General features: G+C 35.6%; 1 protein-coding gene across 3 annotated transcripts in view; it reads right to left on the reverse strand.

Annotated features, from left to right (window-relative positions):
• CSMD3 (CUB and Sushi multiple domains 3) overlaps positions 1-13,921 on the reverse strand; it is a 1,210,091-nt gene that overhangs the window by 691,281 nt on the left and 504,889 nt on the right. The window lies entirely within an intron of this gene.

Here is a 13,921-nt window from a genome sequence, read left to right on the forward strand (position 1 = left end):
TTTTTTTCTTTTAGCACTCTGAATATATTGTGCCACTCTCTTCTAGCCTGCAAAGTTTCTGCTGAAAAATCTGGTAACAGTCTTATGGAGGTTTCCTTGTATGTAGCAATTTGTTTTTCTCTTGCTGCTTTTAATATCCTCTCCTTGTGTGTAACTTTTGACATTTTAATTATAATTTGTCTTGATGTGGATCTCTTTGAGTTCATCTTTTTTAGAACTCTCTAGGCTTTCTGGATCTGGATGTCTGTTTCCTTCCCCAGATTAGGAAAGTATTCAGCCATTATTTCTGCACTTAATATTTTAGCCCTTTTCTCTCTCTCTTCTTCTGGAAACATGTGAATGTTAATCTGTTTGATGTTGTCCCATAAGTCCCCTAAGCTATCTGCACTTTCTTTTTCTTTCTTTTTTCTTTTTGCTGCTCAGATTGGGTGAGTTCTACTGCTTTGTCTTCAAGTTGACTGATCCTTTCTTCTGCTTCATCTAGTCTGCTGTTGAACTACTCTACTGTATTTTTCAGTTCAGTTATTGTATTCTTTAGCTCTGTGACTTCTATTTGGTACTTTCTTATATTTTCCATCTCTTTGTTGAAGTTCTCATTGCATTCATTCATTCTTCTCCCCAGTTGGATGAGCATCTTTATGACCATGACTTTGAACTCTTTATCTGGTAAATTAATTATCTCTGTCTCACTACATTTTGGTTTTTTTTTTTTTTTTTTTTTGAGGTTTTATCTTATTCTTTCATTTGGAACATATTTCTGTATTTTTTCATTTTGTTTGACTCTCTATGTTGGTTTCTATACGGTAGAAGAAAAAAACTACCTCTCCCAGTCTTGAAGGAGTGGCCTCATGCAGTAGATGAAACTTACCATTCAACCCTGCCCCAGCTCTTGGTTGTCTCTCAAACTTTTGTGCCTGTCCAAGTAGGCTTTTATATTTTTAATAGCTCCCAGTAGTTGAGGATATGCCAAGACCTGTCAATGTCCTGAAGGGAAGGATCTCAGCACCTAGTTTCAGGCTGACTGGAAGACAGACCCTCAGGCATCAGCTTTTTAAATTATGCAAATTTACACAGTCCTGTGGAACTGCAAGCATACGTCCTACTGGCAACCCAGCCCAGGAGATCTGGATGTGTCCCATGGGCAGCAGTTGCAAAAATCAGGAGTCAAGGAAAGTGTATAAGCTCTTTTCTGGGAGATACTGACAAGCTGGAGCAGGGCAGAGGGAGAACACCAAGATGGTGTCCACAACCTATGTTTCTTGAGAACAGTTCCACAGACCATTAAATATGTGCCAAACCTAAAGCTTGCTCCTCAGGCTGAAGCTCCAGGACAAGCAAAGTGGCCTCCTTCAAGAAAGACTGGGGATGTGCCTCAGTGCACTGTCTTTGCAGTTCCCTGGGGGTGGTAGCCTGCGAAGAACTGTCTCTCTGATTGCCACAGTTCCATGGGACCCAGGAATGCAAGGCCCCCTGGCCACAAAAGGTAGGTGATCAAAGGGCGTCCTCTGGGCTACAGCCACAAAAACTGGGGCACCAGACATAAAACCAGGGCACCAAACACATATAAAGCTCCCCTCTAGGAGACACTGGTACTCTGGAGCACTGCAGAGGGTGAGTGCAAAGATAACACCCACCCTCCAACATCTCTAAAAAGGATTACAGTCAGCCCCAAATGCATGACCCCTCAGGCCAAGGTCATGATAATTAGCTAATATGCCTCCATCACAGAAAGATTGAGCTCCTGGGTCTGTTGCCTCCTGCTGTGCCCTGGGAGGGGTAGCTGTTTAAGAACTCTTTCTTTGTTGGTTACAGTCCTATGGGAGCCACAAGCATAAGCTCCACTGGCCACCAGAGCAAGGCAATGTAGAAGTGTCCCTGGGTGCCAGACAGGGGTATGAGCTCCTTTCTGGGTGATGCCAATTATTCCAGTCCCATGGGGCCAGGAATGCATCAAAAATGATTTCCTAAATGCAGTTTTTAATATATTTCTAAATATCTATATTTTAAACTTTAAATATCTATATTTAAACATTCAATGAAAGATTACCATGATTTAAATTATTTGTGGTCTCAAACTGTTCCTTGCATCACCTTTTCTTTTTAATATTTTTACCATAACATTGCAATAATAGCATGTTTTTCCTCTCCAATAATGAAGAGACCATGAGGATAAAATAGAAAAAGTATAAAATGCTAAGCTCCTCAGAAGGTGTACACAGTGTAAGTAATAAGGCTTGTTATTCACGTTATTTATTTTCTTTTTAGATTGCCTACCCATGTTGAGTATTTTCTTTAGTCTTATGTTCTAAATGTCCTATCAGTTTGACAACATAATTGTAGTAACTTTCAAAAATCTAGTCCCACTATTTCTTCTATATATTTATATAACTTAAAATAGATTTCTTTTTTAATAGGAACTAGTTTTAATGTGGTAATATTGTCCTGAGCAGTCTGGGACCCAAGCAACCATAGAACATTTATGGTTTCATTACTCTTTGTTTTCAAACCTAGGTAATATGTCTTTTAAGGAACCTTCTCAAAGACATCAGAAACAGCTTTCCATAAGGACAATAACAGCTTATTGTTATTTACTTATTTACTCATACAATTACTTATACAACTAAGATAAGTCTTAATTGTATTGGTCTTAAAACATAACACAAGAGGAAGACTGCAGTGTAGGTTTACTCAAATTCAACCAAGCAAGATTTTCTTAGGCATCTAAACTGTTTTTGGCTTGCTGATAAAAAAAATAAGAAGGCATCTGCCTTCAAGAAATAGAATTAAATTCTAGTATGGTAATAAGAAAAGCACACAAGTAAATATCATTCAAGTCATATGAGCCAAGAGAACATGGATACAAGTTATGGGAAACCAAGGAAGATGAAAATCCGTTTTAAGACTGAATAGGATTCGTATAGACAAACATTGGCAGGATCATATTCTAGGAAGAGAGAATAGCATGTGCTATACTACTGAGCTGATAAATGGTGGAGGCATTTGGAAGAACAGTTTGCCTTAAGCAACTGGTTAGTTTAAGGGAATAGTATTTTTTTTTTGTCTTTTTTTTACATTTCTTTTAAAAAATACGCACCATATAATGAAATGATTTATTTTCTGTGAGAGGCACGTTTAGCATTCTGTAGCACAATGTGGCTGAATTGGAAATATAATGTTAGAAAGTTAAGTTTGAACAGTATTAAGGAAGAATTTAAATGATAGAATGCAAATGCATAAGCAAGGGGAAAAGAGCACCAAATTGCAAGCCATAAGCACTGAGTTCAAGGTCTGCCTTTATTACTACTAAGTGTGGAAACTTCTGTCACCATCAAAATAGGAATATTTACATGTATAATGTTTTAATGAATAACAAACAAAATAATGTTTGTGAAAGTGCTTTTAACCTAACATATATGTCTATATGCGATAATTGATATTATATCATTTCTTAATTCAATGAGCTATGAGGAGATACGAGGTTTTTTTTTCTTTTCTTTTTTTTTTTTTTTTTTGAGGAAGATCAGCCCTGAGCTAACATCCGTGCTAATCCTCCTCTTTTTGCTGAGGAAGACTGGCTCTGAGCTAACATCTATTGCCCATCCTCCTCCTTTTTTTCCCCAAAGCCCCAGTAGATAGTTGTATGTCATAGTTGCACATCCTTCTAGTTGCTGTATGTGGGACGCGTCCTCAGCATGTCCTGAGAAGCAGTGCGTCTGTGCGCGCCCGGGATCCGAACCCGGGCCGCCAGTAACGGAGCGTGCGCACTTAACCCACTAAGATACCAGGCTGGCCCCTGGATATGAGTTTTTGATCCAGGGATAATATAGCAGTAGCTATGTAATAGGAATCTTTATCTGAAAGCCAAGTGTAATAGATCTTGCAATAGAATAGGAGAGTATTGCTGTTGTACAAGTGAGAAGTTTTAGGGGTTTAAAGTAAGATGGAAGCACGAGAATTGAGGAGAATTAATGAGATTGAAGAAATAGAATCAATGGGTTGCAGGATTTGGAGAAAGAATGAAGATTTTTAAATCTGAATTCATTGGGAAAATCATAGGAAAATCAGGAGGAGAAGGGAAAGAGGTAATCTAGCTTATTGAGCTCTACTTTATCCTGAGTACTTTACTAGTCAATTTTACGACTGTTAGATAATCTAGTTCTTCTCTGTAGCAGCAGAGTTTGCTGCTACTCTTTCCATTTTTATTGAAACAGAAACAGAACTTTGGGGAGAATAAATAGCTTCTCCAAGTCAAGTAATAAGAGTGACAGGATTTGAAATTACGTCCCTTTGATTCCAAATTCCATGCTCTTTCACTTGTAATGATGTATACTTGTTTTGGAGGAAAGACTAGTTCAATTTTTAAAAAGTTAAAAAGATCCAAATTTCAGAAAAATGAAAATAATAAAGATCTGAGAGAAATATGAAAAGTCATGATTATTAAAGCAGAATATATACTAGAAGAGGCAAGTTTTGAAGATGTAGCCCTTAGGAATGCTTATAGGGAATGGGAGGAGAAAGAAAAGAGTGACAAATGAGTGGTCAGAATAAGTAGACTCATAAAAACCAAGATATTTCTCAGTCATTGAAGCCAAAAAAGAGGTTACAATGGTGACAGAAGGTTCAAGGGAAATGAGGACTCAGAAAATTAATTTAGGGATGAAGTTATTGGTAATCTAAGAGATGACATAAAAAGTCACATTACAAAATATTAGGAAATAGCTGTGTGCTAAAGAAGGAAGTGCCACAAGTATAGGCTATTCTTTAGAAGACATTTGTGAAGTGGGGATAGACAGAACAACTCTGGAAGCTTCTATCTATTAATTGTCTCTTTGCAATTACCAAAATAAGACACACAAATGAATATGCTAGCATATTTAGGAAGCTTATGTTAGGAGAACAGGCGAAGCTAGGTCCATATTCAAAAGTGTAATGGATTTACCTCATGATAGTCAGCTTTTCCTGACTATGGTAGTGTTTTAATATTACCAGATGAGACACATGTTCCCTGCTGTTTCACTACTGTGATATACCAGTGTTTTAATAATCCAAATGAAAACCCAAATTTTGGAGCCAACATTATTCTTTGCTCTCAAGGGGAAGATAAATTCATGTCTCTGTCTGGTGGCATCCCTTTAAAGGCAAGGCATCAGACAAGGCCTTTCCTACAGAAGGAAAGTCTGCCTTAAGTTAAGGATCCCAGAAGTTGAGCTTTCCCAAGCATTTGGTTATAATTTTAAGAGACATTTGAATTTTTAATTTATTTTTCAGCATTGAAGCTGCTGGCAGCTTCCACATCTCCTTGGCAGCATTTCTCCCTTTAAAAGCCTGTTATGCTTCCTAGGCATTTCAAATTAGAAACAAAGCTTTTAAGATTTCAAAACACAGCTGCTGGGACTCTCACCTTAGAGATTAGAGCACAAAATTGTAAGCAAAATATAGCAAGTCCCATAAAATACCTTACTTCTCCAAGGATTTTCTTATGTATTTCTTCAGGGATTATAAAAATATTGATTATGTGCATACAAGAATGTTTCTGTTTTAGCAACTGCTGCCTATAAGTCACTTGGTTTATGATGAGTTTGAAGTCCTGCTATAAGGTCATGTGATCAGAGAAATTATTGGAAAAATGCTGAAGCTGCAGTTTTGCTCTTTTAATCAATTCAATTCATTACATTTATTGAATTCCCTTCTTCAGGCATACAGAAATATGAATGATCCTATTTCTGATTCCAAAGATCTTACACTTAAAAAAGTTTCTAAAAGGCAAGGAAAGAACATTGTAAGTACTATAATGAGGGTACACACAATGCTAGGGGAGTTAAGAACCAAATTGTAACAGATTGGGGAAATAAGAAAAGCTTTATGAAGGAGGATTTTGAGTGAGTCCTTGAAGAATGTGTAGGATGACACAGACAAAAATGCTGGAATAGAACATTCCAGCAAGAAGAAACAACAAAATCAACTGAAGTCAGGAAAACTCAGAAACATTTGACATAAACTATGTGGAGTAATTCGTCACCATAAAAATTGGAAAATAAATCTGGCAAGATTGGATATATTTCAAGGTGCTTTGAATGCCAAAATTGAATAGTTTGTGTCTAAGTAGGCCACAGCAAAGTTCTGTTGGTGCGTGAGTCGGAAAAACACATTATTGCAGATGATATCTGGAAGACCAATGTGACAATAGCACATACATGGATGAGAAAGGGAAGAATCTGCAGCTAGGAAAGCTGACACTGCAATTATCTAAAAATATAAAAATAAAGGATGAACTAGGATTGTGGCCATGGAAACGGAGATGGGGGAACTGTTCTTATCTGTCAAAGAATATATCTCTCTTAATAATTGAAATATCTCTTTTCCCTCTCTCTAAACTTCTCATTTTCAGTGATTACTGTCCTGCTAGGAGAATAAAAAAAAAACAACTAAATGTTCGAGGTTGTTATATCAACATTCTAGAGAAGTATTTTGAAGTATTTTAATAACGTTATAGTTAAAATAACATATGTGTGTTCATATATATATATCACTTAGTTCAAAATATAATATAAAATCACTTGTATGTCTTTATTTTTCATTTTTAATAGACTTTATTTTTTACAGCAATTTCCGGTTTATAGAAAAAATGCACAGAACGTACAGAGGGTTCCCATCCTCTCCTTGCGCCAACACACACAGTTTCTTCTATTATTAACATCTTGCCTTAGTGGGGCACATTTGTTACAATAGATGAACCAAACCAATATTGATATATTTTATTAATAAAGTCCATATGTTATAGTAGGGTTCATTCTTTGTATTCTACGGGTTTTGACAAATGCGTAATATCATGTATTCACCATTACAGTATCATACACATTTCAGTGTCCTAAATATGTCCTGTGCAACACCTATTCATTCCTCACTCTCTTCCCTGTGAACCCCTGGCAATCACTGATCTTTTAACTGTCTCTATGGTTTTGTCTTTTCCAGAATATCATATAGTTGCAGTCGTACACTATGTAGCCTTTGCAGACTTGCATCTTTCACATAGTAATATACATTTATTTAAGGTTTCTTTATGTCTTCTCAGATCTTACTAACTTCTTTCTTTGTATTGCTGAATAATATTCCATTGTATAAATCTACCACAGTTTATCAACTTAAATACTGATCTGGTTCCAATTCACAACTTGGTTGGTTCCAATTTTTGGCAATTATGAATAAAATTTCTATAAACATTCACATGCAGGTTTTTGTGTGGACATAAGTTTTCAACTCATTTGGGTAAATATCAAGGAGTGAAAATGGTGGATTGTATGGTAAGCCTGTGTTTAGCATTTTAAGAAACTGTCAGGATGTCCTCCAAAGTGGTTTTACAATTTTGCATTCCCACCAACAATAAATGAGTTTCTGTTGCTCCACTTCCTCACCAGCTTTTGGTGTTATCAGTGTTTTGGACTTTGAGCGTTCTGATAGCTGTGTAGTGGTATCTAACATACATGATGGTGAGCGTTTTTTCATATGCCTATTTACCATTTTGAATATCTTCTTTGGTGACAGGTCTTTTCAGATCCTTTGCCTATTGTGTAGCTGGGTTGTTTGTTTACTTAATGTTGATTAAAAAGTTTTTTGGATACAAGTACTTTATCAAATATGTGATTTACAAGTACTTTATCAAATATGTGATTTGCAAATATTTTCTACCAGTCTCCAGCTTGTCCATTTTTTTCCTTATATCAGTATCTTTGGCAGATCAGAACTTTTCATTTTAATGAAGTCCAATTTATGAATTTTTTTCTTTCATGAATTGTGCTTTTGGTGCGATATCTAAAAAGTCATCACCAAACTCATGGTCACTAGAATTTTTCCTATGTTATCTTCTAGAATTTTTATAGTTTTGCATTTTAAATTTAGATTTATAATCCATTTAGAGTTAATTTTTGTGCAAGATGTAAAGTCTGAGTCTAGATTCGCTTTTTTGCATGTGCATGTCCAGTTGTTCCAGGACCATTTAAAAAAAAAAAGGATGATCCTTTCTCCATTGAATTGTCTTTGCTTCTCTACCAAAGATCAATTGACTATATTTGTGTATGATCCTGAACTATCTATTCTGTTCCTTTAATCTATTTGTTTATTCTTTTGCCATTACCACACTGTTTTGATCACTGTAGCTTTATGGTAAGCCTTCAAGTTGGATAGTGTCAGTCCTCTGACTTTGTTCTTCTTCAGTATTGTGTAGGCTATTCTGGGTCTTTTGTCTTTCCATATAACCGTTAGAATTATTTTATTGAGGCACACAAAATAACATGCTTGGATTTTGATTGGGATCACATTGACTCTGTACCTCAAGTTGGAAAGATTTGACATCTTACTAATATTGTCTTCCTCTCTATGAACATGGAATATCTCTCTATTGATTTAGATCTTTGATTTCTTTAATCAGAATTTTCTATTTTGTATTTTTCCTCATATAAATCTTACAAATATTTTGTTATATTTATGCCTAAGTGTTTCCTTCTTTCTTTCTTTCTTTTTTGGTGCTAGTGTAAATGGTACTGTGTTTTTAATTTCAAATTCCAGTTGTTCATTGCTGGTATATGAGAAAGCAATTAACTTTTTTTATATTAAAATTGTTCTTGCAACTTTGCTATAATCACTCACTAGTTCCAGAGGTTTATTTGTCGTTTCTTTGGAATTTTCTATTTAGACAATCATATAATCTGCAAAAAAAAGATAGTTTTATTTCTTCCTTCCAAATCTGTAATATTTTATTTCCTTTCATGTCTTATTGTATTAGTTAGCACTTCCAGCATGATATTGAATAGAAGTGGTGAGAGGGGACATCCTTATTTTGTTCTCAATCTTAGAGGGAAAGTTTCTCACCACTAAGTATCATGTTAGCTATAGGTTTGTTATAGATGTTCTTTATCAAGTTAATGAAGTTCTCCTCCCTTCCTAGTTTTTTGAGAGTGTTGGATTTTGTCAAATTTTTTTCTGCATCTATTGCTACAGTGATATGATGTTCTTTCTTAGCCTATCTATGTGATTAATTGTGTTGAGTTTCGAATGTCGAATCAGCCTTGTATACCTGGAATAAATCCCACTTGGTCATGGTATGTAATTCTTTTTATACATTGTTGAATTTAATTTGCTAACATTTTGTTGAAAATTTTTGCATCTATGTTCATGGGAGATATTGGTCTGTAATCTTGCTTCCTCGTAATGTCTGATTTTGGTATTAGGGTAATGCTGGCCTCATAGAATGAGTTAGGAAGCGTTCCTTCTGCTTCTATTTTCTGGAACAGACTGTAGAGAATTGATATCATTTCTTCTTTAAAGGTTTGATAAACTTCACCAATGAATCCTTTTGGGCCTAGTGCTTTCTGTTTTGGAAGACTTAATTATTAATTCAATTTCATTAACAGTTATAGATATATTCAGATCATTTGTTTCTCTTTGTGTGAGTTTTTGCTAGATTGTATCTTTCAAGGAATTCATCCATATAACCTGAGTTATCAAATTTGTAGGCATAGAATTGTTCATACTATTGCTTTATTATCCTTTTCATGTCCCTGGATTGCGTCTCTCACTTATCTCTCCTCTCTTCTCTTCTTCCTCTCCCTCTCTCCCTTTCTCCCTCACTTCTTCTTTCCCTTCCTCTCCTCCTCCCTCCCTCTTTCCCTCTCTCTTTGGTTAAATATTCTGAAAATAATTTTTATATATACATTGCAAAGTAAAACTAAAGAACAATAAGTTACACCTACCTAGTGTTCTGTCTTGAAAGTGCTTTATATATTTTAAATCTTGAAAGATTAATGATTTCATAAATTTCTTAAGATCCCATTTGTTAAAAGAATGAATATTTATTGAGTGGCTACTCTATGTCAGCATAGTAGATGCTGTACCAAACAAAGCCCATGCTCTGTTAGAGACAATATTCTAGTGGGACTTGACAGAAAACATAAACAAATACATATACATTGCATCCGTGGTAGTAAGTGCTATATAAAAATATTGTAAAGTAAAAGAATAGAGAAGAAAATCTTATTTTATACAGGGAGGCAGGTGACATATGGGAAGTGACCTACTTAAAATTTCAAGGCAGTTCTATCTAGTTTTTGCAATGTTTGGTTAAGTAAAAAAAATAAAAAATAAAAAACTTTTTAAATTGTATTTAACTGTATTCTCTCTCTCCAAGCCTCCAAATTTTCAGACTAAAGGACATTAGCATTTTAATTCTAATCAATTTATTTATACATATTTATTGATGGTTTTGGAGGTTTATTGATTGTATTGAGTGACGTTACATTGAAGCCTTAAAGCCTGCGGAACTCATTAAGAGTTTATTGAAGTAGCCCAAATCTGAGCTAAAAGAATATAACTGGCAATGGAAGAGAGTTTGGACCCTAGAGATAGATCAAAAAAAAAATAAAAACCAGTGGTGCTTAGTGTTGTAATCAGCTCTTCCTACTTTCCTGACTACCCCCCACCCCAAACCCACCCCGGCACTGAGCAATTACTACCAAGTTTTAAGTCTGGTTTACTGGAAAATGGTGCTTCCAATTTAAAAAAATTGGAAACCACCCTACTACCTAAATAATTTTTTTGTGTTATGGAGAAAATAACATTGCACTTGAAAATAAGACCTAAGCTCTGGTCTGACGTGCAATAATTTCTCTTCCTAGACGTCATGCCAATACTCTCAGGGGTTGCCATTAGATTACCAATGGTGATTGGGAAAGCTTGATACACTGTCTTAGTAGGTTTTTTTTTAAGGTATGAATAACAGAGAAAAGCAAGTATCTTTCTTAACAGCTGAGAAGACAATATTCAAAAGTTGTTTTATATTTACTTTTACATACCTGCGTGTGCTTATCTTAGAAGCAATATTAATTTCAGGTAAAGATTAAAGAAACAAACATCTATGGAGGACTCAAATCAATGTGACTTATACACAGTTTCACATTCTGTAATTATAATTATTTATTTGTTTGCTTGCTTCTTTGTTTAATTTTATTTCAATGGTAAGGGTTTTATCAATTTTTCACATTTACAGATGCAAGAGGACATTTTTCACAGTTTTGTCTCTCTGGGGAAAATGATTATTTGCGGAGCAGTATGTTAACAAATGAGACATTTCCTACTGTCTTCAGTTTTAGCTGAAGCCCCAAGGCTGATAACAAATGAAATTACATGCTCACACATTCTAAAAGATGGGTTTCAGAACATCTGCACAGAATTTGTTAAGGATAGATTATGTATATATAAAATATATTTTATATATATATATATATATATCATCCAGGATCATTAGAATAACACATTGTTTATCATTGGGAAGGATGTATCAGAAGATGTGAGGATACCAATTAATGGAAAATTTGCAGGTATAATTTCCCTGGAAAAAGTTGGAGCATTTGAATGGATGATCCCCACCCCCATCTCAACTCAACTAGGAGGGAGGCTTCAAGAAGAAAATTTAGTGAGTCAAGAGGCACTAAATGGTGGGGGAGATTGCCTTCTTAGCCTTGCCTGGATGTTTACTAAACTGCAGAAATGTGTCAGCTCCGGAACCTCAAAGAACTGTAATATTATCTGGGTGAAGGGCACCAGGCGAGTTTGCCATGAGCTCCTTTCTATTTGTGGGGCAGAGACTGGGACTTCAATCCAACAATCAGCCCTGTTTCCACACGTGAAGGTGGTGATTCACTGTGTAACTGCCTCACAGAGGCTAATTTTCCTTTGAGATGATAAGATCCCAGGAAAAGAGAATTAACTCTTGATTCAAGTCCTGACTAAAAGTACACTACTTCATACTGAGCTGATGACTCTTTTGTCGGTGATTTTTATTCCTTTATCAGCTTCCACTTATTTTGGGGGGTGCATCCCACAGCCTTTTATTATTTTATTTATTTATTTTTTTGTGAGGAAGACCGGCCCTGAGCTAACATCTGCCAATCCTCCTCTTTTTGCTGAAGAAGACTGGCCCTGGGCTAACATCGGTGCCCATCTTCCTCCACTTTATATGGGACGCTGCCACAGCATGGCTTGACAAGCGGTGCATCAGTGAGCACCCGGGATCCGAACCGGCGAACCCCAGGCCGCCGCAGCGGAGAGCACGCACTCAACCGCTTGTGCCACCGGGCCAGACCCCCACAGTCTTTTATATGAGAATAATCATTGTTTTATACTTTTAAAACAAACACAAAGTTCTTTTCTCCCTCTGTGAAACAGATGAGTCTAAAAATATTTTAGCTGCTGCTTCTGAAATTGTGATATGTTTATAGCAGAAACTGAACTTGAAAGACAATCGAATCCACTCCCTTTGTAAAGATTTCCCAAACTATATCTCTGCTTGAAGATCCCTTTGCTCCAGATCCATGTTTCTAATTGTTATGCCTGGAAGAATTACTCACAATTTCCCAAATGCTCTAAGCTTTATCATGCCTTTGCTCAATCCTTTTTATACTTCTACGTGGGAAGCTTAGTCATGCTAGATAGAAATCACATAACTAGGCAGATTCATTATCATCAATCTCAAAAGGACACTCAAAATTGCTTAGCATGCAATAAAAAAATAAATTTTAAAAAAATTGCTTAACAAAGCAACATTTCTATATCAAGCTTGCTCTCCCATTGCTGGTAACAACCACTTCCAATATTACTCTCAAAGTTCCTCTCGTATTCATCCCTATCTCTCCATATATATTTTTTTTCATTTGATGGTCTTGTTTGATGCAGCATTACCAAAGTGAAAGTGTTAAAGATGAGCTCTCTCATCCTTCCATCACAAAATCTGCAAGCCTAGTAGCATCTCCTCTCTACTTCTCTATCTTCCTTCCTGCTACAGTGAAAATAATTTCCCTCTACCAGTCATTGGGATCCTGTTTATTTTCTCCTACAAAATTATGTTCCTTTACTTATACTCTCTCTTTCCTATCATCAATATTTTCCTCTCTACAGGATTATTTGTATCAACCAATAAACATCTGTGGTTTATTGTATCTCTAAAATCTCTCTTGACTTTCTAATGACTACAGAACTACCCCATTATTCTTCTACTTCATAGAATTTGATGTTCCAAAGCTATTACCTATCTGAAGTGTCTCTATTCACTCTTCAGCCTATTTCAATTTGTCTCAACCTCTGTCACTCCAATAAAATCACTCTTGTCAACAACCTTCATTTTGTCAAATTTAAGAGACAGTCTTCTGTCCTCATCATTCTCAATTTTTCAATATTATTCAGCACTCCTCGACTCCTTTTAAAGGACTTCCTTCTCTTCCTTCACACACTCCTATTCCTCTTGTCACCTATGAGCATGATTTCACAGCTCCTTGTATTCCATCAAATCATCAAACAGCATAGATCTTGGCGACTATGTCATAGATTCTCTTGTCCTTCTACATACTGTCACCAAGTGATGTCATCTACTCATGTCATGTTAATATTTTTTTATAATGTCTACATGCTGATGCTTCCCTGCTATCTCTGAACTTCAATTATGTTCAACTACAAACTTAACATACCCATCTGGAATTCTCTAAGTCATTTGAAGTTTACAATCTTAAAACTAAACTCTTGATTTTTCTCCTCAAACCTCTAGACTGCCACATTTAATTAAATGTCATTATTTACTCCATTTTCATGATGTTCAAGCACAGAAAATTAGGAATCATCCTTTATTTATTTTTGTTTTTCTTACTTCCCTCATTAAATTATTATTAGATACTGAGTATTTTATCTTCAAAAGATTTCTTGAATCTGTTTAGTTCACTGCCATCTTCATAATCCAAGTCTCCACCATCTTACACCCAGACTGCTACATTTGTCTTCTAACTAAAACGTCTGTTTTCTTCAATCCGCAATCTAAAACATAAAGCATGATCTACTGAAAAATCAACTGGATCAAGCTATTCTCATACAACTCTTTACAGCT

Source organism: Diceros bicornis, chromosome 21 (assembly GCF_020826845.1).
Source record: "Diceros bicornis minor isolate mBicDic1 chromosome 21, mDicBic1.mat.cur, whole genome shotgun sequence".
Lineage (NCBI taxonomy): Eukaryota > Metazoa > Chordata > Mammalia > Perissodactyla > Rhinocerotidae > Diceros > Diceros bicornis.